General features: G+C 37.0%; 1 long non-coding RNA gene across 7 annotated transcripts in view; it reads left to right on the forward strand.

The window, feature by feature from the left end:
• Positions 1-25638, forward strand: part of LOC129629089 (uncharacterized) — a 352035-nt gene that overhangs the window by 173382 nt on the left and 153015 nt on the right. The window contains exon 5 of one of the 7 annotated variants that reach the window (XR_008703067.1): positions 22502-23351. The exons of 3 other annotated variants lie outside the window; for them this stretch is intronic. This is a non-coding gene — a long non-coding RNA (uncharacterized LOC129629089). Of the gene's footprint in view, positions 1-7750; positions 8319-20992; positions 21513-22501; positions 23352-25638 lie in introns of those variants that run through there. 3 more of the 7 variants (XR_008703065.1, XR_008703071.1, XR_008703073.1) reach the window with 3 other exon arrangements.

Raw genomic sequence — 25638 nt, forward strand, 5'->3', positions numbered from 1 at the left:
TTTTTCTCTCTGGAGTGCAATGAAGTGTCTAGTAACGAGTTATGAGATGTCAATGGATTTGTAGTAACTTTGGGCAGCCTGTATATTGAAGCTCAGGGCTGTGTTCCTGTGTTGCTGGAGAATTTGCGTGGTATGTCTTGCTCTGGAACTTGTTGGCCCTTGGGTGGTGCTTGGTTTCAGTGTAGGTATGGAGGCGTTTGATGAGCTCCTATCGCTTAATGTTCCCTGGAGTCAGGTGTTCTATGATGTTCTCAGGATTTGGACTTAAGCCTCCTGCTTCTGGTTTTCAGTCTTATTTTTATAGTAGTCTCAAGACTTCTCCTTCTATACAGCACCATTGATAAAACATCTAGGTTAAAGATGAAAAGTTTCTCCACAGTGAGGGACACCCAGAGAGGTTCACAGAGTTACATGGAGAAGAGAAGAGGGAGGAGGGAGTTAGAGGTGACCCAAATGAGATGAGGTGGAATCAAAAGAGGAGAGAGCAAGCTAGCCAGTAATCACTTCCTTGTGTGCGCTCCACAGTCTGGACCGCTCAGAGATGTACATGGAGTTATACAGAGAAGAGAAGAGGGAGGAAGGAGACAGAGGTGGCCAGGAGGATAAAAGGGGGAAATGAAAAGGAAAGACACAGATCCAGCCAGTAATCAGTTCCCTGGGTGTCCTCCACCATCTGGAATACACAGAGATTCACAGAGTTGGGTAGAGAAGAGAAGGGGGAGGGATGAGACAGAGGCGACCTAGTGGAGAGAAAGGAGAGTCCAAAGGGGGAGAGAGCAGTCAAGCCAGTAATCTCACTCCAAAGTAAAAATAGGTACTGAACATTGGGTTCTTAAAGGTACAAAATTGATAACAAAAACCAAAAAGCAAAGATTAAAATTCTAGAGTAGAGTTTGGATTAAAAAAAAAAAAAAAAATTAAAGAAAAGAAGAAGAAGAAGAAAAAAGTCACAAAAGTTATTAAAAATATATATATGAAGTTTTCTTTAAAAATAGTCTTTTTTTTGAAAAGTAATAGGTTATAAAAGTGAAAATTAAAGGCGTAATAGAGGACTTAAAAATTTTTTTTAAAGTTAAAAAGAAAAGAAAAAGAAAAAAAGAAGAAAAAAAAAGAAAGAAAAGAAAAGAATGATCATAAAAATAGTAAAACTATATCTAGGACTTTCTCTGGTGTTGTTGTGGGCAGTGTGGGGTCATTTCATTTTCAGATAGTTTCTTGGTCTGGCTTATATTTCTCAAGATCTATAGGCCCCTTCCTATGTAGTCGGTACTAACTACAGGGTTTTAATCTATTGCCTGTCACTTCCAAGGCGGTTCCCTCTGTTTTAGCTTCTTCTCTTTGCTTGTCTCTTCAGTGTCTGATTTCCGCCCTGACACAAGGGGGGGTGGTGGTGTGCACTTTTTTAGGCTCACTTGTTCAGTCGCGCTGTGGGGAGGGAGGGACACTGCAAAGAAATAACACTGGCGTGTGCTCGTAGTGTCTCAGCCACACTGGGACTGCCCCCACTCATGGCGCATACACCCTCCCTGTCCACACAGCTCAGGCTCTAGGTTGCTCCGCCAGGAACCATCCGATGCTGGCCCTGGGCTGCATGCACCTCCGAGGTCTAAGCCACTCAGGTTCAGGCACTCGGGTAGTCCTCAGAGGCGCAGACTCCATTGGGCGTGCTTTTTGTGTCCTTTCCAGCTCCGAGCAGCTCGGGTGATGAGGTGTTTGGCGAGCGCGGTCACTGTGACTTATCGCCTCTCCTGTCCCTGCCACTCGGTTTTCTGGGTGTACAACTGGAGCACCTTCTCAGGCGGATGACTGTCCAGAACCCCAAGAAGTCTTAGTAAGCAAAGAAGCCTGTTTGCAGTTTGGTAGATAATGTCTCTCTGGGGCTGTGATTGCCCCCTTCCAGCTCTGGCTGCCTGTCACCGGAGGGGGATGGTCTGCAGCCGGTCAGTTCTGTTCTGCCCTTTGTTCTGTGTGCGGGCCTGGTGGTGTCTTAGGGCTTTTCGCGTGGTAGCTATCCCACAGTCTGGTTTGCTAGCCCAAATTAGTTCGCTCTGATTACCCTCGGGGGCATTCAGGCCCGATACTTACTCTAAGCAATGCAGCCCGCGCCTCCCTGCCCCGCCCCCGCTTGCTAGTGGTGTCTGTGTTGCTTCTCTGCTGGGGGAGTTACCGTTGGGCTTGTAATCTGTGGGTTTTAATTATTTATTTATTTTTCCTCCCTGTTATGTTGCCCTCTGTGCTTCCAAGGCTTGGCACAGACTTGACAGTGAGAGTGTTCCCTGGTGTTTGGAAACTTCTCTGTTTTTAAGACTCCCTTCCCAGGACGGAGCTCTGTCCCTACCTCTTTTGTCTCTTTTTTTGTCTTTTATATTTTTCCTTTTGAAGACAATGGGCTGCTTTTCTGGGTGCCCGATGTCCTCTGCCGGCTTTCAGAAGTTGTTTTGTGGATTTTACTCAGCGTTTAAATGTTCTTTTGATGAATTTGTCAGGGAGAAAGTGATCTCCCCGTCCTATTCCTCCGCCATCTTAGAACTGCCTCTCTACAGACCCCTTTGCCTTTTCTAAAACCAGCTTGAATGTCTGGAAGTTCACGGTTCATGTATTGCTGAAGCCTGGCTTGGAGAATTTTAAGCATTACTTTACTAGCATGTGAGATGAGTGCAATTGTGTGGTAGTTTGAGCATTCTTTGGCATTGCCTTTCTTTGGGATTGGAATGAAAACTGGCCTTTTCCAATCCTGTGGCCACTGCTGAGTTTTCCAAATTTGCTGGCATATTGAGTGCAGCATTTGCACAGCATCATCTTCCAGGATTTGAAATAACCCCACTGGAATTCCATCACCTCCACTAGCTTTGTTCGTAGTGACACTTTCTAAGGCCCACTTGACTTCACATTCCAGGATGTCTGGCTCTAGGTCAGTGTTCATGATTATCTGGGTCGTGAAGATCTTTTTTGTACAGTTTTTCTGTGTATTCTTGCCACCTCTTCTTAATATCTTCTGCTTCTGTCAGGTCCATACCATTTCTGTCCTTTATCGAGCCCATCTTTCATGAAATGTTCCCTTGGTATCTCTAATTTTCTTGAAAAGATCTCTTGAAGAGATCCCATTCTATTGTTTTCTTCTATTTCTTTGCATTGATTGCTGAGGAAGGCTTTCTTATCTCGTCTTGCTATTCTTTGGAACTCTGCATTCAAATGCTTATATCTTTCCTTTAGGTAAGAGAAACCCAAGTAAGACAGTAGGTGTTGTAAGAGGGCGTCAGAGGGCAGACACACTGAAACCATAATCACAGAAAACTAGTCAATCTAATCACACTAGGACCACAGCCTTGTCTAACTCAATGAAACTAAGCCATGCCCTGTGGGGCCACCCAAGATGGGCGGGTCATGGTGGAGATGGCTGACAGAATGTGGTCCACTGGAGAAGGGAATGGCAAACCACTTCAGTATTCTTGCCTTGAGAACCCCATGAACAGTATAAAAAGGCAAAATGAAAGGATACTGAAAGAGGAACTCCCCAGGTCAGTAGGTGCCCAATATGCTACTGGAGATCAGTGGAGAAATAACTCCAGAAAGAATGAAGGGATGGAGCCAAAGCAAAAACAATACCCATCTGTTGGTGTGACTGGTGATAGAAGCAAGGTCCGATGCTGTAAATTACAGAGCAATATTGCATAGGAACCTGGAATGTTAGGTCCATGAATCAAGGCAGATTGGAAGTGGTCAAACAGGAGATGGCAAGAGTGAACGTCGACATTCTAGGAATCAGCGAACTCAAATGGACTGGAATGGGTGAATTTAACTCAGATGACCATTATATCTACTACTATGGGCAGGAATCCCTTAGAAGAAACGGAGTGGCCATCATGGTCAACAAAAGAGTGTGAAATGCAGTACTTGCATGCAATCTCAAAAACGACAGAATGATCTCTGTTCATTTCCAGGGGATCATCCCTGCACTTATTAAAAGGACAAGCCCAGAAAATACTGCCATGTTTTTGTTATGCAAGTGGAGAATCAGGAGCAGGAAATTACTTCCCAACCAAAAATTCACAGGCTGTAGGGAAAGGCTGTGTGATTTTGTGTCCTACTCTCCTCAGAAAAGCAAGTTACTTGTGAGATAACACACTTGTGTTCATGCTTTGAGGAAAACAGTGGCAGTGATGTGCCCCAAAGACACTAAATCCCGGTATACACATAATGAAAGAAAAACATAATCTTCTTCATAGGTTTCTTATTGGCTAAAGATAACATCTCTTCTCAGTTCAAGGCTAAGAATTGGTCACCTAGCTTCACTAACCCATTTATTGATTTTTATACCTTGTCCTACCTGTCCCTTTATCAACTGATCTCAATTGGATTAATCAGTAAATTTGCCTTATATGTATTTTTGGTCTTGGTTTGTCATCTTAAGTAGTACTATGTTCAGATCCCATCTCTATTTCTTTGTAAGAAGAAAGTTGTAGTATGTATGCAAAAGCTTTAGTAATTACTTCAAAAGGTTAATAATTAAGAAGTCACTTAATAAAATTTATTTAAACTTTCGTTCAATGAATTTATTTAAACAAAACTTCTGTTCTATACAGAATAAAAAAAAGAAAGATAGTCTTTTCACCAAATTCTGACATATTTTAATATACCAAAATCAGTAACAAAACTTGGCAATATTTCTATATTTTTATACTGAAGATATATAACAAATTATGTTTTCTACTTCATTATATATCTTAGGAGAAGAGTCAGTATAAAAATTGATTTATGATTGCCATCATAAATCCCTTATCAATTATGATCACATATGTATGGCATAAGAATTAACATTATTACTGAGGAGACAATAAATTGTAAAACAGGTAATCACTCAATACTCAGGATATCCAACAGATAATTGATATGCACCTTTATCTTCTTTATTCTTATGAGAATAATTGTCCAGAAATGACAAATATTGCCAACCATTTTTTTCCCTGGACACTACAGTTATGAAATAGCCAATTAGACTTGGAGTTTCAGATCAATATTTTGATGGCTTTTCAAGATAAAGCATTCTTTTGATAGTGTCCAAAATTAACAGCTATATTAAGAGGAATATTTTCAAAAAGTAATTTAACATTGTGTCTGGCACAGTATAATTAATGATATATTTATAACACTGCCAGAGCATTAAGTGGAAATTACTAACAAATGCTGTTGCATTTTCACTTCTGCTTTGATGATTTATTTTACATTAATACAAATGAGGTAAAATTAACACCAGCTCATAGTATAGCAGCCCATTTAATTTGGTTGAATATTTTTCAACCTCTTTTAAGTGTTCATTTCATTTTAATGGTAATAAAATGAGACTATTTATTGTTAGAGTCAGACACGACTGAGTGACTAAACTGAACTGATTGTTTTAAAGTTTAGAACAAATAATTTTGTGTATACTTTTAAATTTCTTTTCAATTTCTGCCATTCTTTCAGACTCAAGAAAATCATCTTAAAATATTATAAAAGTCAGGTCTTAGTCAAAATTATCTTCTTATACAATAAAAGAAAGAAATCCTATCATCTATTTTCTGGAAATAAAAACACCCCATTTCCATTTTCCCCCCATTTCCATTTAAACTAAGAATATTTCACTGTATTGTTCATTAAGCATTTCTACTTGCTTTTCATTAGAAAAGTGAGTTTTGTTCATTTTCCCTCTCATGGGTTTACTAAGACAAAAAATGCACTTACTTTAACTGGAACCAGTTACTAAACAGGGGTCACTTGAATAAAAATCTCTCTAAAAAAATCTTATTTTGAGAGAGTTGGGCACAAAATATAAAACCCAAATGAAAACAAAACCCAAAATCTCTGAGGTAGCTATTTTAAAGCACTGCAATTCAAAGTAGAAAACATATACCTTATTTGGTAAGCAAAAAAGAATATTTGATATTACCACTTAATGGAGTGATAACTGTGGGTTAAGATGTTTAGAAGTTCTGAGAAAGAGGTGTATATTGCAATGATGAACATGTGTTCTGATTCTAGTCACAGTGGTATGCAAAGGGTCATAACAGAACAAAAAGCTTGCAGCAAATCATTCTTATGCTTAATTGTCAATGTGCTTTTAATTTTTTTTTTTAAAGTCCTATTCTGGTTCTTTTGGGAACTAGAATTGGACAGTTTGAAACAATGAGACATGAAAGTGTAAGGGAGTATATATTTTTTATCTGCATTTCACTATTTGCATTTCTATAACACCTAATGTCTAAATATTAAAAAAAAAAATGCACATCATTTTTGATTCACAACTGCAAAAGGAATTGGGAAGGGAAAGTCGTCAGTACCAGGCTGAGGAAGAATGCAGGCATTCTCTTTGGAGGCACCCATTTACATGATATAAAGACCAAGTGATGGTAAAGTCCTTTGTATTTGGCTTGAAGGTATGTCTTATACAACAAAAAACTAAGCAAGTTGACATTCTTCTCAGGCTGGGAGGATAACAGGCACATTCCAAGTGAAGTTTACACTCTGCTCTGTTAGCTTATGAATTTGCCTCTTGGAGGCATTCTGGGTTCATTCCTTGTACTGTGTGGATAGGTGTGTGCACTGTGCCCTGTTTTTATTGTCTTTTAAGGGAGAAACAAGGGCAGTCTCAGAGAAGAGGAACAGAAACTGACTGGGAGGTGACCTCTTTGTTTTTCTTGGCTTTGACTCCGGAGCTTATAACTTGTGGCTGCAGCTCTAAGATTGATCTAGCCCTTTTGGGTTGCTGTCAAAGAAGAACTTTGTTTTACCTAATCCATAAACAATACCTGTGGTTCCGGTGTTCTCACCTATGTGTAATCTTGAAGACATGTTGTAATATTTTTAACAGTTACCTGTGGCATATTGGGATTCATATTTTGAATTTTTGCTTGGTGGAAGGATTAAGCCAGTTTTCATAGATGGGAAATTTAGACTTTCCAGCTGAACCCTCTTATCTGTGGAGGTGATTACATGCAAGATAATTTAAAATCCCTTGTTGTTTTTCAAAACCATAGTAGAAAAAAAAATCACACAAAAATGCTTCTTGGTGTAAAAGTTGTCATGGGTTAAAAAAAATGCTGCATATTTTTCACAAAGGGTTACACTGTTTTTCTTTATTGTTCATGATTTTTATTACCATTAAAAGAATATTAGTACACACATGGAAGCTACCTGATGGGTGAGTAACTCCTGGCCCCCTGACGTGCTTCGTCTCTGGCTTCACATTTGTCTTTTACACTCTGAGACAGTGACCCCAGCTGATGCTCCAGAGTTTCTGTTCTTATTTCAGGGAGTGAGGTAAACAGCTGACACTATCATAAGCATGTTAGTGTTAGGATGATGAGGACATAGTCTGTGGAATGTGGGTGGAATTGAAGGGAGGTTTTAAAAGACTTTTCCATAAAAAAAGGAAATTGAAAAACCCTGATAATCCTTAGTGCAGGGAGAGGATGACTCAAATCTTTCAAGAATGATTTCCTTAGGAAAAAATAACTGGTAACGAAACAATGAATTTGTTCATGCTTGTTTGTTTTTGATAGGGTAAATTAAAGTTGTGTTGAAATAGCAAATTCAGCATTTCTTGAAGGTAGCTGAGGCTGTGACTTAAGTCAGGAGCTATAGAAAAAGTATCTCTGGAAAGTGGCTACAAGGACACCAATGTGGATGTCTTGAGAATTCATTGAGGATAGAGATGAAGAGACAAAAGCAGGAGTTTGGAATCTGACCCTTTGGAAATGTACCCATTTTGCAGGGCAAGGAAAGGAATTGGAGAAGGTGGTAAAAGAGGAAGAGTCCCATGAATGAGCCACATGATTCCCCTTGTCCCCTGAGAGGTGATGATAAAGTGTAAGCATAAAGCATACTTTTTCCCCTGGGTTTCTGTAAGACCTATTTTTATGAATGCTGTTTCTCTTCAGAACGTAACTCAGCATGATGAAGTAATGCTGAGGAGGAAAACTTGACTGAGATTATTTTTTATGAGTTTATCATATGCCACTGTGTCTATATGCTGCGGCAGCCATGGAAATACGTTCCTGAGATCTCTAAGAGAAACCACTTTGAGGACCAGACTGACTGACTGTTCCAGCTGTCGCTTCTGGATCCACCACTGCTTTAGAGCAGTCTTCCTGGGATGTTCCCAGCCAGTGACAAGTACAGTGTGGGTACTGTTGCACCCCTTTTCTGCCCAACACCCTATGCTCTGCAGCTTTTGCTTGGAAAGTTTCACAGAGCTGCACTGCTGTCTGAGGTTCTTCCCACTTTATCCCGCGATCCTATTCCTTTTGTGTGCATCAAGCTTCCTCTTACTCATTGTGCCTGGGTCCACTGTGGGGGAGAAAGGGAGCATCTTACACCAACCTAATGCTGACATCAGTCTACTAATTCATTTTTTATCTGAATTTGTAGCAATAGTTCTGAAGAACCACTGGATTTTTTCAAACTGTCAATGAATGAAAACTTTAAAATTATTTTGTATTATTAAAATAGACTTTGCTGCTGCTGCTAAGTCGCTTCAATCGTGTCCGACTCTGTGCGACCCCATAGACGGCCTCCTACCAGGCTCCTCTGTCCCTGGGATTCTCCAGGCAAGAACACTGGAGTGGGTTGCCATTTCCTTCTCCAATGCATGAAAGTGAAAAGTGAAAGTGAAGTCACTCAGTCGTGTCCGACTCATAGCGACCTCATGGACTGCAGCCTACCAGGCTCCTCCGTCCATGGGATTTTCCAGGCGAGAGTACTGAAATGGGGTGCCATTGCCTTCTCCGAAAATAGACTTTAAGCATTAACAAAAAAGTAAGTTAACAATTTCTTAAATTATGAAAAGTATAGGAGAATTTCACATGACTGATGAACAAAACGGAATTACTCAAAGTGAATATGTTTTAGGGAATAACTGGCTTCTGGGAATTAGCTAGGCGATTTAAAGTTGTTTTATCAGATAGTTTTTCAAATGTATGAATACATGAATTATTTATGCAAAATTCAGAGAAAGCTTTATAGTCAGCAAATAGTTTTGACACAAAGATAAAGAATCCCAAAGAAATTGCCATCTCAGAATGTTAAATCACAATATAACTATGTGAGTTAATGTAAATTGTCAATATATATCACATGCTGTATGTGAAAGGGATAATTAGTTAGCATGTAGGAAATCAGGCTTTAATTCCCAAATGTCTAGGTAACTTTGGACTTCTCTGTTCCTCCAATTTCTCACCTGAGAATTTGAGTCCCTCAACATTTTAAAATCTATAATTTTATTCAGTTTATTTACAGAAAATTAAAAAACTGATTATAAAAACTGATTCTATTTTTGTAACATTGCTGGGAAGGATTGGGGGCAGGAGGAGAAGGGGGCAACAGAGGATGAGATGGCTGGATGGCATCACTGACTCGATAGACGTGAGTCTGAGTGAACTCCGGGAATTGGTGATGGACAGGGAGGCCTGGCGTGCTGCGATTCATGGGGTCACAAAGAGTCGGACACGACTGAGCGACTGAACTGAATTGAACTGAACTGATGGACGTATATTCATGATTGCATATGTGTGTGTGTGCATACTGTCACTTCAGTCCTGTCTGACTCTTTGTGGACCCTATGGACTGCAGCCCATCACTCTCCTCTGTTCCATAGAGATTCTTCAGGCAAGAATACTAGAGTTGCCATGACCTCCTCCAGAGAATCCTCCTGACCCAGGTTTCAAACCCAAGTCTCCTGCAGCTCTTAAATTGCAGGCAAATTTTGCTGAGCCACTGAACAAGCCCATATTCATAATTCAATGGGTACAAAAGCAATACTGCAATGTCTGAAAATTATATACACCTACTTATATGTTTGTTTCAGGTCTATTTCTCATTTGCTTCACTCATAATATGGGATTCCTTTGAAGATAATGGTCCTTTCTTACTAATATTTTCTATAATGCATAGTATAGTAGATGTTAAATAAACATCATAGGATTGGATTGAATAGTTTATATCAGTGGAAGGATTGTGAGGGGTTTCATATTATGGTTGTTTGTGAAGTACACTTATAGCAGCTATTAAATATGCAAATATTTAGTTGGATTGAATATTTTTTATCACCAGAAGGATTATGGTAGATTTCAGGCCATGGTTGCTTGTGAAAACACTTATTGAAGGGAAGATTTCTGTGGTTCTAGAGGTATACGAGGAGAAGGCGATGGCACCCCACTCCAGTATTGTTGCCTGGAAAATCCCATGGATGGAGGAGCCTGGTAGGCTGTAGTCCATGGGGTCGTGAAGAGTCAGACATGACTGAGCAACTTCCCTTTTACTTTTCACTTTCATGCATTGGAGAAGGAAGTGGCAACCCACTCCAGTGTTCTTGCCTGGAGAATCCCAGGGACGGTGGAGCCTGGTGGGCTGCCATCTATGGAGTTGCACAGAGTCGGACATGACTGACGCAACTTAGCAGCAGCAGCAGCAGCAGAGGTATATGAACTCAGACTGGTAAAAATCGTAAGTTATGTTCACTCTATATAAAACATTGTGAAACATGAAAAATTCATTTGAACATAAACAATATCATATGTAACTGCCCAACAGTTATTTAAATGGTATTCCTAGCTTATGAGGAAAAGAGGAAAATGACAGTAGTATTTAATTTTATTAATTATGTATCTTATACTTTGTTAGGAACTTTATGGAACCATTACATTTACTTCTCACAATGGTTCTATGTTTTATCCATTTCAGTTTCCATTTAGGCAACTCAGAGGAGTTAAATTGCTTCAAATCATACTGATATTAAGAATCAGAATCAGGATTTAATTCAGTGGCTCTATCTCCAAATTTTAAGACTTTCCTGCAAAATAGAGAACCATATGCTTAAGACTGCTTTAAAGTCATTGGGTAAATTTCTAAATCTGATTTCTTCCATTCTCCATTTAATGAGACACTCTGTCCTTGGTGCTGGATTGTAAAAGTTAAGAAAGACATGATCTCTGTTCTCATGAAGCTTATTGTCTAATGCAGTGAGTGGGTGAGGAAGTCAATAAATAAATGAGATAATTTCAGGTCCTTTCTTTTATTTCAAACAAACAAACAATAAAACCCCCACGCGATATCTGGATTATTTCCTTGGCTCCCAGTAACTAAAAATATTCAATAGGCACATTTAAGTTAACTTAATGAAGTTGATACTATAGAAGTCTACAGAAAACATCATATATAATGGTAAAATATTGAAAGGAATTCCATTGAGTGTTAGAAAAAAGACAAATATAAAAGAAGACCTAAATAAATAAAAATGCACACTATATTTTCAGTTCAGTTCAGTCTCTCAGTTGTGTTTGACTCTTGTGACCCTATGGACTGCAGCACGTCAGGTTTTCCTGTCCATTACCAACTTCTGAAGCTTGCTCAAACTCATGTCCATCAAGTTGGTTATGCCATCCAACCATCTCATCCTCTGTCATCCCCTCCTCCTCCTGCCTTCAATCTTTCCCAGCATCAGGGTCTTTTCCAGTGAGTCAGTTCTTTGCAACAGGTGGCCAAAGTTTTGGAGTTTCAGCTTCAGCAGTAGTCCTTTCAATGAATATTCAGGACTCATTTCCTATAGGATTGACTGGTTGGATCTTCTTGCAGTCCAAGGGACTCTCAAGAGTCTTCTCCAACACCACAGTTCAAAAGCATCAATTCTTCGGTGCTCAGCTTTCTTTATGGTCCAACTCTCACATCCATATGTGACTATGGAGTAAACCATAGCTCTGACTAGATGGACATTTGTCAGCAAAGTAAAGTCTCTGCTTTTTAATATGCTCTCTAGGTTTGTCACAGATTTTCTTCCAAGGAGCAAGTGTCTTTTAATTTAATGGCTGCAATCACCATCTGCAGTGATTTTGGAGCCCAAAAAAATAGTCTCCCGCTGTTTCCTTCTTTCCCTATTTGCCATAAAGTGATGGGACCAGATGCCATGATCTTTGTTTTCTGAATGTTGAGTTTTAAGCCAACTTTTTCACTTTCCTCTTTCACTTTCATCAAGAGGCCTTTAGTTCCTCTTCATTTTCTGCCATAAGGGTGGTGTCATCTGCTTATCTGAGGTTATCGATATTTCTCCTGGCAATCTGGATTCCAGCTTGTGCTTCATCCAGCCTGGGGTTTTGCATGATGTATTCTGCATATAAGTTAAATAAGCAGGGTGACAATATACAGCCTTGACATACTCCTTTCCCAATTTGGAACCAGTCTGTTGTCCATATTTTTAGTTAGGAAAAATATATTGCAAAGATGCCAGTCATGTATAATTTAATCCATACATTTTATGGATAGTCAATGGCAATACTAATGAAAAGTTATGAAAGTTGGCATCTGAAAAAAAAGCCAATAAAGAATAACTAAATTTTGATAAACAAAAAAATTGACGGGTCTTGCCAAACCCAGGCATATCTCATTTTATGGTGCATCTCTTCCTTGTATTTCTCAGGCACTGCTTTTTTTCCCCCACAAATTGAAAGTCTGTGGCAACCCTGCATAAGCAAGCCTATTACATCATTTTTCCAACAATACTTCCTCACTTTATATTTCTTTGTCACAATTTGGCAATTCTAAATATTTCTAACTTTTCTCTACTATAATATTGTTACAGTCATATGTGATCAGTGATGTTACTGCTGCAAAAAGATTACAACTAATTGAAGGCTCAGATTGTGATTAGCATTATTAACAATAAAGTATTTTTAATTAAGTTAAGCAACTTTTAGACATAAAGCTATTGCACAGTTAATAGACTAAAGTGTAGTGTAAACATAACTTTTTGTGTCATTCACTTCATTCATTATTTGCTTTATTGTGGTGTTCTGGAACCAAACCTGCAATATCTCCAATGTATGCCTGCATAAAACAAACTACAGAACTCTAAAGCTTAAAAGAATGTAATATTGGTGACAAAGTTGGTCATTGGAACAGAAGAAAAGCCCAAGAAAATAGGGCAATGTATAAGTGGCAATTATATCTGCAACAAGAGGGCATCTACAATCAATGAAAAATGATATAGTGCTTAAACAGATGATACTGGACAACTGTAAATGAAGTGGGAGGAAAGTAGATTAGATATAGATTTTATCCCATGTACACACATGTATACACACGGACACAAACTTCACATTGTTTTAGGAATTAAGCAAATACATTTATAAGTATTATATAAGGAAATATGGGGGAGAAGTGTAATAATCTTGCTGTTTTGTAATCTTGGCCTGAAGTGTGTATGCATGTATGTGTGTGTACATATGATGAAATCTATATTCTATGTCTAATAGCTATAATGAAAGACCTACAGATTTGACACTGGAGAAATTGAAATCTTACACAGCACAGAAAATAAAATCACTATCAGTACAATTAAAAGACTTAGGACTGACAAATATGATATATTTGCATGTTCTAGACAAAGCAAAGGTTAAGTTTTTAAAAAAATATACAAATCAACTTTTTAAACTTTTTAGTGTAGCTTATCTAATAACACTTTATAATAGCCTTATATTTAATCCTCTTTTATGACTTTTGCAACAAAACCTCAATTATTCCATAAGCTTTTCTATTTACTTTAATATGAAATAATTGTTTTGAAACATCTCTCATGTAACCCTAGGTGTCAGTTTCCTCTTCTGCTTATGTTAACTAGTTTAACTATGCCATGTGTGTGTGTTAGCCACTCAGTCGTGTCCGACTCTTGGCAACCCCAAGGACTGTAGCCCTCCAGGCTTCTCTGTCCATGGGATTCTCCAGGCAAGATTACTGGAGTGGATCCTCCCTTCTCCAGAGGATCTTCTCAACCCCGGGATCAAACCCTGGTCTCCTGTATTACAGGCAGATACTTTACCATTTGAGCCACAGGGAAGTCCTCACTATGCCACATCTCCATTGCCATCATTTTGTGATTTTAGCTGTTTTCTAATTTTACTGCATGAACCACATTTCTGTATGTGAACTTTGTGGTATCATGTTAAAAATCAGTTTGCATTAATATTGCATACTGTTCCAAAACAACAGATGCAAATGCAGCAGTCAGTAATGAACAAGATGCAGATGATTAAGATGTGGTGGGAAGGGAAAGATGCCAGTACTTCACAGTGAGGAAAATATGATAGTGAACTTTTTGGAATATAATTTCATTACTTAATGTTGTTGTGTCTCAACTTCTCCTTTTATACACAGTAAAATTGCAGAATTATAGATATTAAAATCCATTCATACATGTACATTAATAAATAGATGGTAATAGTGCAAAATCTTAACTTATTTCAATGTTCCTTAATAAAGAAGGGATTAACTACATCATGGCGTAGGACATGGAATATTCTTCATTTGCTAATTTAGTCATTTATTCATACATTTGAAAAGCATTTATTGAGTTCTTATTAGGTACCATGCCCCAAAGAGACTAATTCCCAGAATCATCAATGAACTGGATCTAGCTGACATTTATAGAATAATTCAATTTACAAGAGCAAAATGCACATTCTACTCAAGTTCATATGGAGCATTCACCAAGACATACCACATTCTCGTCCACAAAATATACCTCAACGAACTTAAAAAAATAGAAATCATGCAGAGTATGTTATGTTCTTAGAAATTGCATAACAGAGAAGTTGTTAACAGAGAGGTAGCTGGAAAGTTTCAAATTATTTGGAGATTAAATAACACACTTCTAAAAGCACATGGATCTGGGTCTAAGAACAAGTTTGAAGAAAAAAATAAACATGTTTTCAATAAATTAAAACAAAAATACAACTTAACAAAATTTGTGGGATGCATTGAAAGCAGTGCTGAGAGAGAATTTTATACCACTGAATGTGTATATTGGAAAAGAAAAAAGATCTAAAATCTGTCTTCTAAGTTTCCTCCTTAGTAAATGAGAAAAAGAAGTAAATGAAATGCAAAGTAAACTGAAGAAAATAAAGTCAGTGAAGCTGAACACAAGAAACAATGAAGAAAAAGTTAATTATTTGAAAAGAACAATAAAACTGATAAACCTCTAGTGAGGCAACCCAAGAAAATGAGGCAGATTATTAATATTAGAAATAGGAACTATCACTACTGATTCTGTGGACATAAAAAATAGACATTTAACAACTCTGTGCCCATAAACTTGATAACTTTAGTGAAATGGACCAATTTCTTTAAAGATGCAAGCTACTAAAACTCACAGAAGTATAAACAAATAATCTGAATAGGTCCATATCTATTAAAGAAATTCAATGAATAATTGATAACTTTCCAGTATAATTTTCCCTGTTACTAACAACTTGAGTTAGTGTGGTACATTTCTTACAACTGGTGAATCAGTATTGATGGCTGTATTTTGCATTTGGTTCTTTTAAAATCCAGAATTAAACACATGTAGATCAGGAAGGGTTTTGGAAAAAGAATGTGCAAACACATGTGTGATGCACACACACACTCGACAGAGGGAATAAGAAAGAGACAAAAACAAAAACAGAGTGAGAAAGAGAGGTAGACACTTTGGAAGATGGCAAAAAATAATTTTTGCGTGAGCATTTAAGTGACCACTAAACAACAGTGATTTAGATTCATTTATTGCAAATTCACATTTAAGTGTTCCATATTTACAGTTTTATATTAATTTTTTGCACTTTCAACATGACTATATTCCAAAGGACTATGTCAATTTTATTTGGGTAAATAAATAAATAATAATTCACTACGTTTTCAAAGGAATTAGTGTTATATGAAATGTCCTGCTTAACTGAAAACGATCATTGACTTTGCATGCATGCGTACTCAGTCGCACAGTCCTGTCCTGCAATCCTATGGACTGTAGCCCACCAGGCTCTTCTGTTCATGGGATTCTCCAGGAAAGCATATTGGAGTTGGTTGCCATTTCTTCGTCCAGGGTATCTTCCAAACCCAGGGATCAAACCCGTGTCTCCTGCATTGGCATGAGGATTCTTTACCACTGAACCACCTGGGAAGCATTATTGAATTTAAGCTAATTAAACTGTGATATGCTTATATTTTAATGTAAAATCAGTCAGCTTAAAATACACATGAAGGAAAAATCTCATAGATCTCTTTTCTTTGTATATATCAAAACACCAATGATATTTTTCAATGTTTTCTGCTTATTGGGTATTATACAGGCACAGGCACTCATATAATGAAAAAATAAAGCCATTTATTATTAAATGATGGGATAAACTCAAAGGGAAATGATGAAAATACATTGAAAAACATGCTGTAAGCTATGTTTGTTTTGCAGTCTTTGCAGATTGACATTTCGAATTATGACTAGGGAAATTGCATTCAGTCTTTTACAACTATATGTGCTGGTGTTTCATAGGATGACAAGTTGGATGATACATTAGTATGGGTCCATTTGAATGGATTCTTCTTTCCCTTTTTAATGGCATCAGTCAGTGGCAATTTCAGATCTACTATCTACAGCCCAAGCCCAGGACAAGATCTTACTGTGGAACAATGACTTTTTTTTTTATTTCCTTGCATTTTCATTAGTCTTTTAAATCGGTCTAACTGCGACTAGTTTATGTCAAGCTAGCATTGTCTTAAACTAACATTACTTTGCCAGAATTTTCGAAGCAGTCTAGCAATTTTCCAGTGTTGCTTTTCATAAAAAAATGAAAGGTTATATGTATTATTCAGCTGAAAGTTTCAGGAAAAAAAAGAAAAGTATCAAATGGAAGCTGTAAGTTTCTGTTAGCATAGTAATTTTAACCTTGCTAACATTTTCAGGATGCTGATACAGGGTGAAATAATTAAAGTAAAACTGGAGAGCTGGAAACTAGCAATCATTTTCCTTTTTGAATACTTTACATTTTATTACTTGAGATTAATCTCTTTTATGTGAGAAATTAATTCCTGCACACCTGTCATTCATAAGCATAATATGCATACAAGCATGTGTATGCACTCACACGTTTGCCCCAACTGATGCTTTTCTTCTTTTCTTGTTCTCTGCTGACTCCAAATGCTCATACTCTCTTAAGTACGGCATAAGGGACAATTCAGTTATCATGGTGCTTCATGGTAATTAATAGCTGTGCTGAATAATGAGAATAATCTATGTACTCAAATAGCAACTGACCCTATATTGACTAGTTCTGATGGAGTTACACAATTATATTCTAATAGAATATAAAATAGCTAAGATGATGCCCCAAATTCTACAAGCTCAACTTATACAGAGATAGAATGTTACTATCTATAGAACTGTTTAGATATGTGCTTTGGGAAAAGTAGCAAAATGTCTGTTTTGAATAGACAGCCATTTTTCACCAGTTTGAAGCTTTTGTGGCCAACACATACTGTACTCTCATCACTAGACAGATGCTAAATGTTCACATAAAGGGAGTATCTGTTCTGAGAAACAGTGTGGTCAATCTGTATTCATATAAGGAAAGCCAAGATGGAGCACTTAGAAAATACTAAGAAATCAAGTTCAAATAGGAATCTATTAAATAAACTCAAGGTTCAAAATCTTTTCAAAGGCAGAGGGATAGAGGTTATATAGATGGAGAAAACACATTTTAATCAAATTGTAAGTAGAATCTTGTTTCAGTTCAGTCATTTCAGTTCAGTCGCTCAGTCATGTCCAACTCTTTGCGACCCCATGAATTGCAGCACGCCAGCCCTCCCTGTCCATCACCAACTCCCAGAGTTCACTCAGACTCATGTCCATCAAGTCAGTGATGCCATCCAGCCATCTCATCCTCTGTTGTCCCCTTCTCCTCCTGCCCCCAATCCCTCCCAGCATCAGTCTTTTCCAATGAGTCAACTCTTCGCATGGTGGCCAAAGTACTGGAGTTTCAGCTTTAGCATCAGGTAAGTAGTACTTCATGGTGGTGGTGGTGGTGATTTAGCTACTAAGTCATGGCCAACTCTTGCCGAGAGTACCATCAGCTGTGCAGTAGATAGCTATTATTCTAAATATATAGCAGCTACCAAATATAAATAACCTCAGATATGCCGATGACACCACCCTTATGGCAAAAAGTGAAGAATAACTAAAGAGCCTCTTGATGAAAGTGATAGAGGAGAGTGAAAAAGTTGGCTTAAAGCTCAACATTCAGAAAACTAAGATCTTGGCATCCAGCCCCATCACTTCATGGTAAATAGATGGGGAAACAGTGGAAACAGTGGCAGACTTTATTTTTGGGGGCTCCAAAATCTCCACAGATGGTGACTGCAGCTATGAAATGAAAAGACACTTACTCCTTGGAAGAAAAGTTATGACCAACCTAGACAGTATATTAAAAAGCAGAGACATTACTTTGCCAACAAAGGTCTGTCTAGTCAAGGCTATTGTTTTTCCAGTAGTCATGTATGGTTGTGAGAATTGGACTATAAAGAAAGCTGAGCACTTAAGAATTGATGCTTTTGAACTGTGGTGTTGGAGAAGACTCTTGAGAGCCCCTTGGGCTGCAAGAAGATCCAACCAGTCCACCCTAAAGGAAATCAGTCCTGAATATTCATTGGAAGGACTGATGTTGAAGCTGAAACTCCAATACTTTGGCCACATGATGCAAAGAGCTGACTCATTAGAAAAGACCCAGATGCTGGGAAAGATTGAAGGTGGGAGGAGAAGGGGACTGCAGAGGATGAGATGGTTGGATGGCATCACCAACTCAACAAACATGAGTTTGAGTAAACTCCAGGAGTTGGTGATGGACAGGGAAGTCTGGCATGCTGCAGTCCATGAGGTGGCAAAGAGTCAGACATGACTAAATGAGTGAACTGAACTGACTGAAGTAATAAATCTTAGCAATTCCTTGTTATTTGTTTCTTGGGCTTTAGTAGCATGAAACATCTTTGTGTTAATTCCAGCAACATTAAAGATACACACATCTGAACATGATACTAGTGAACATTATTCCTGATTTTAGGACTAACCATAGAATTTTGAAAATCAGAAACACTGATAATTTCTCATGGGAATTAAGTATCAACAGTCTTATTCAAGATCTTTAATATGGGCTGAATAATGAAGAAACTGTTAGAAGAAAGAAGATAGCAGCAAAGGAATAGAGTTCTTCTTAGTTGTATTCATAGCAGGATACACACTGTCTTGCTCCCTACAATAATGCTAGTGAAATTGGGCTAATCCTAGTTTTTTTAAAATGACTTACAGCTTTATTTAAATCTTATTTTTATTTTTGTGCATGTAATCCAGATATTCTTACCAATAAGCCTACAATGATAACTTCAATCAGCTGGGAAAAAATTTTACTCACTAAAGGTTGCTGAATCTTTCTGTATACCTATGATTTCATAAACCTGTTATAAATCTTTGTCATGTTATTTGACCATGGTACTTTTCTAAATTGTTGCTTTGGGTGTAGTAACTTATTGTGGATAAAGATATGAGTAGTAGTTAAATCTTGAAAACCTTTTAAAAAAGTTATTTGCCTTTGGACTTCTCTGTTCAAGGCAGATATTGTGAGATCGTGGTGAGATTAAATCACAATTCTTCTACTAACTTAGAGTTGATCTTTACAAAATGTGAAAAACAAGTAATCATGAGTCCTAAAAGGAAAGAATTTTAAAGTAAACAGTTCACAAATGTAATATTATAGTAACCTTTATTGACAGAGTACAAAATTCCTGGCACAACTTGCAATAGAATATTGGTCATCACTTAATAGAAACTTCTGTTTCTCTGAGAACAATGTATTGTTATAACATGGTGCCTAAATCTCAGACTTCCTTCCAAATAGTTTGTCCAAGAGTCTCTGATAACAGCCTGCAAATAGGATCACACACACACAGGCACACACACACACTCACACACACACACACACACGCACATTATTAAACTACTTCCAAACTTTACCTCTATTATCAGAAAGTCAGGACAGAGGAAATGCAAGGATAAGGATGAGAAAGAAATATATTTTTTATAGTGGTAGCAGTGTTGATTAGTTGATTCACTATTTTTTCTCCATTTTTCTCATGGTTGTTCATACTCACAAAGTAATGCAAATTTCTTATGGACTTACAGATATAAAAATAACTTAGACACAGTACACTGTTATTTGTTGATGAGAAACATACACTTGTTGATTTCAAAATGTTCTAATGTAAGTTTGAAGGATCCTAAATATTCCATAGGAGAGATTTATTCTAATAGACAACCATAATCAAAGCATACCATACAAGATGTGTATGTGTGAACATATATACATTTCTCTATATTGTCCATAATTATTTCTAGATTAGTTTTTTTGATACCTCAGTTATGATAGAAAATATTTTATCTTTTAGTGGTGCCATGAAATTCCTCAAGAGCTTTCAAGAGTATTGTTGAATCATCTTTAGCACCTTCATATGTGAGGTTATACAGGCTACAGATACATGTTTAAATAAATATTTATTGAATAAATAAATGATGAAATTATTGAAATAGTGTAAATGTAGCTTTGATCACTGGTCTTGTACCCTTCAGAACCAGTTCTGAAATGGAAAGGAGCAAAGTAATAGTGAATGATTGAGTCAACATATAGTTCTATTGTATTTTATATGTGAAAAGTGTATACATTAATAAAAAGAGGGGAGTATGGTCCTTGTCCTTAAAACAAGGCATAAGGGTATGAAACAAATATATAATGATGCAAACCATATTTTTATGTCAAAATAAGTGATAAATATAAATGCACAAAAGAGTGGACAAAGTAAAAAAGTGAATCGCAACCATTAGAAAAAGACTTGTGGATTTGCTTGATTTGAGTTGATCCTTGGAATGGGGGAGAATTTGACAATAAATGGGTTAGCAAGACTATTCAAAAAAACTGGAAAGACATAAAGAAATACTGAAACACTGAGCATGGCTGTGATATGTTTTATGATTGTTGGGAAGTATTCCTTTTCCTTCATCTTGTGGTAGGGTTATATGTCTCTGCTTTGTTGATGTAAGGCTTGTTTAGTTACTGAGTCATGTCTGACTCTCTTGTGACCCCATGGACTGTAACCTGTTAAATTTCTCTGTTCATAGATTGCCATTTCCTTCTCCAGGGGATCACTCCAACCCAAGGATCTAACCTGCATCTCCTGCTTGGTAGGCAGATTTACCACTGAGCTACTAGGGAAGCCCTGTTAAGCTTGGGTATGGATTTATTTTGGCCAGTGGAATATGACATATATGATATTAGTCCCACCTAGATAGCGTATTCAAAAGCAGAGACATTACTTTGCCAACAAAGGTTCGTCTAGTCAAGGCTATGGTTTTTCCTGTGGTCATGTATGGATGTGAGAGTTGGACTATGAAGAAGGCTGAGCACCAAAGAATTGATGCTTTTGAACTGTGGTGTTGGAGAAGACTCTTGAGAGTCCCTTGGACTGCAAGGAGATCCAACCAGTCCATTCTGAAGGAGATCAGCCCTGGGATTTCTTTGGAAGGAATGATGCTAAAGCTGGAACTCCAGTACTTTGGCCTCCTCATGTGAAGAGTTGACTCATTGGAAAAGACCCTGATGCTGGGAGGGATTGGGGGCAGGAGGAGAAGGGGACGACAGAGGATGAGATGGCTGGATGGCATCACTGACTCGATGGACATGAGTCTGAGTGAACTCCGGGAGTTGGTGATGGACAGGGAGGCCTGGCGTGCTGTGATTCATGGGGTCACAAAGAGTCGGACATGACTGAGCGACTGATCTGATCTGATCTGATCTGAGCAAATTCTAAATTTTAAAAGTTTAAATTTTTAAAAGTGACTACTTAGTTCAACTTCTGGCTCTTCTTTGAAACAATAGGTAAATTACATATCTGATTCCAGGCCTAGAGCAAAACCACAGTTGAGCTGCAGTTTATATGGAACTCAAGGAAGAAATAAACATTTGTTGTTTTAATTTAGTGAGATTTTGCAGTGATTCCTTATGCAGCATAGCCTCTTGAAAGCTGATAAATATAGTGGCATTTGAGGGTTGCCTGTAAGAAATAATGACTGGAGAAGGTTTATACTAGATTCTAAAGTTTAGTAAAATAATGAAGTCATGAGTAAATGATTTGGCCTTTATTTTGTAGTACATGGAACTGGTTGTCAATCTTGATATCTAGTCTTTTGATTTAAAAGGAAGTGTTGGTTCCATGTAATAACATTTGTCAACAAGAATCATTTTCTTTTCCTCTGAGAGTGATCAAATATGAATGTTTTTAAAATAGTTTTTATTATGACTAAAAGTCAGTGGTTTAGTGAGTAGATCATTTGACTTTACTTTTACTTACTTTCGCAACTTCTACCTTCCCTCATTAACCACTTCTCATGTGGGTTGTCACTGTGGATTGCATGGAATCCAGAATTCCTTTTTAAGGTGAGTGAATTGGACTGACATGTTATTAGACTGGGGATTCCCTGGTAGCTTGGCCGGTAAAAAATCGCCTGCAATACAGGAGATCCCATTTCGATTCCTGGGTTTTTCCTGGTTTTTGTATGCTTCCTTATTAAATGACTGCCAACGGTTAGAAGACATTTAACTTTTAGATTTTCTCTTTTTGATCTTTTTAGATATTGTTTCTTTGAAAAGTTATTCAAAGTCTTTTGGTAGCATGTTGAATGAATGACAAAAGTCTACATATAACCTCATTGCTGCTACTCCTACTGCTGCTAAGTCGCTTCAGTCGTGTCCGACTCTGTGCAACTTCATAGATGGCAGCCCACCAGACTCCCCCATCCCTAGGATTCTCCAGGCAAGAACACTGGAGTGGGTTGCCATTTCCTTCTCCAATGCATGAAAGTGAAAAGTGAAAGTGAAGTCACTCAGTCGTGTCTGACTCCTAGCAACCCCATGGACTGCAGCCCACCAGGCCCCTCCGTCCATGAGATTTTTCCAGGCAAGAGTACTGGAGTGGGGTGCCATTGCCTTCTCATTACTTAACTTAATATACCCACATAATAATGAGGTGACTGTGTAATTTGTTGTCCAAATAGGAATGTTTCTGAGAATAAAATTGAACACTACTAATCATTGCACTGATACAACAAACACTAACAGAAACTATCTGAGCAGATCTAGATCAATGATTATTCAGTATATGAAGAGCTGGACTGTTACATTCATCACCAGTGTCTATTTCCTGGAAAGGATAAAAGAAAGAAGTGACACTGCCCATCTGTCAGGCAGACAGGTGCTGCCTCTTTGTCTCCTGTCTTCCCATTCACTCAACCAGCCCTTAAAAGAAGTGAGAGAAGGGCCAGCTATGGCTGCACACTGAATCCAGTAGTTAAAAACTCCTATCACCTCAGAACTTCAATGAACACATTAACATTTTAAATTATCTTTATTTTAAAAGAAGAATGATAATGAATGTTCATTGCATCTGTTTTCTAGAAATGTGGGAAATAAAGTTTTTTGATTTTAAAGAATTAGGTTTTTTAGCCAATATTTTCTCCCCACTTTCTAATGTGAAATGTAACCAAAGCGATATTATTATCAGTGCTAAGAAAACTGTCATTGTAAAACATTTTAACTGCCTTTAGATTGTCATATGCTTCCAAATTGGATCTTTGGGATGCGGTTCAGTTAATTCAGAAATTCTACTTGATTTGAGCTTTTTCAAGATCAGTGACCATGTAACTTTTTATCTTATCATCCACAAGTTCTAGCATAATTCTGAGCACAGATTAAAGGTTCAAAATATTTGTTAAATCAGTGAAGAAATTAAAGTAGAAGTCTAACTTTGTGTGAAATATATCAATATAGATTGAAAGTCTAGACTATTTTCAGGTCTATTCAAAGAAATAATGGAAGCCTTTCTGGTAATAAATAGACATGTCCATGATATTGAAAATTTGGAACAATGTTTATACACATACAAAGTTGAAAAAGATGAGAAAATAGTGAACAAATGTTCAACAGTAGAGGAGGGAGTGAATAATTTAGATCTTATGTAGCAAATGAAAAGTATAAATTAAAACTAGGCCAATTATCTTAGAGTTATAATTATGCATGAAAAGCAAAACATTGATAGAAACAAATAGGATGATATAATTTTTGTAAAATAATGATAAAAGATATATATATACGTAGGTACATTTTAAAGTATGTGTATTCTGTAAAAGATTCTATGAGGGTGATGAAAAATAAGAAAGGACTTATAAATTGTTGGCAGGATCTCTTTGAGGCTGATACGAGCCTGGCTCATACAAGTGATGTTTAAAAGAAGTGGCCACTGAAAGCAGTATTTTTTTCTATATTAAAAAAAATGAAGTTTAAAACTAAAATATATATAAATATTTTTTTTACCTTTTAGATTAACAAAAGGGTATTTGAAAATATATGTGTTAAAGTTTGGGGAAATAAGCACTCTTTTATGCTAATATTGTGTGTGGGTCAAATTTGACACATCTTTTAGTTCTATGAAAAGCATTTCACAATACCTATCTAAATTTGTAATTAATGTACTCTTACCCAGCAGTTTCACTTGTAGGAGTTTATCTTACAAATTTACTAATATATATGTGAAATGTAAAAGAATATCTGTGCCAACAATGATAGAACTAGCAAAGAATTAGAAATAATCTAAATGAACAACAGTGGAGAGCTAATTATATGAGTCATGGCACTTTCATGCAATATATACAGTACTTTGCAGCTGTTCAGCAAAATAATGTACTTCCATTTGTTCAGGAGTAATTCTCAAAACAGTGTTGAATAGAAATGTAAAGTACAGAAAAACATACTGATTTCTACCATTTATGTTTTAAAGAATGTGTGTGTATGTGTGTGTGTGTGGTTATATATACATAGATCAGCTCTGGGCACTCTAGGAGACATTGGAAGTAGTGGATTGTCTTTAAATAGGGATATGGAATGACTGAGAAGTTCAGTTGAACTGATTCCCTTTCGTGTCTTTTGGATTTTGTACCTTGTGCTTGCATTATTTATTTTCAACTAAAATACTTTAAAAATTATTGATTATTCAGAAAGAACAAGCATAATGTAATCAAACACTCTAGTAAGTGTTGAAAGTGAAAAAGAAAGTTGCTCATTCATGTCCGATTCTTTATGACCCCATGGCCAGGCTACTCTGTCCATGGAATTCTCCAGGCCAGAATACTGGAGTCGATAGTCGTTGCCTTCTCCAGGGGATCTTCCCAGCCCAGGGATTGAACCCAGGACTCCCGCATTGCAGGCAGATTTTTTACCATCCGAGCTTCTAGGGTTTTATTACATTAGCTAATAATTGACATGATCTAATATTCCCAAGTAATTTGTATTTATAAAATTTATTTTTCACTATTAAATTTGGAACATTTTATTAAAAAATATTTATTTAGTTCAAAAATATCTTGGAAACTATTTGAAGTTAAAAGCGTTCTTTGAGTTATAACTGAAACAGAAAATACTACCAGTATATTGAAATGATTAAAAGAATATGATAATGGATTTCCTGGAGTTCAAAGGAGAAGGTGCTTGGTTTGACAATTCTAGCTGAGATTAAAGTAGGAAAGATATAATTCTAAAAGCTGGTGTTCATTCTCAGCTTTCTCTCATCAAGCCAGAAAACCCATGGGATTAACTCCTCAATATTTCCAAACAGGAAAAGGCAAAACAAACTTAAAATACTTGGTAAAGATTTTAGTTAAAAATATTCTCAGTTTTCTAGAATGTAAATACTTTGTTATAAAATTCTGAATCCCTT

Source organism: Bubalus kerabau, chromosome 1, assembly GCF_029407905.1.
Source record: "Bubalus kerabau isolate K-KA32 ecotype Philippines breed swamp buffalo chromosome 1, PCC_UOA_SB_1v2, whole genome shotgun sequence".
Taxonomy (NCBI): domain Eukaryota; kingdom Metazoa; phylum Chordata; class Mammalia; order Artiodactyla; family Bovidae; genus Bubalus; species Bubalus kerabau.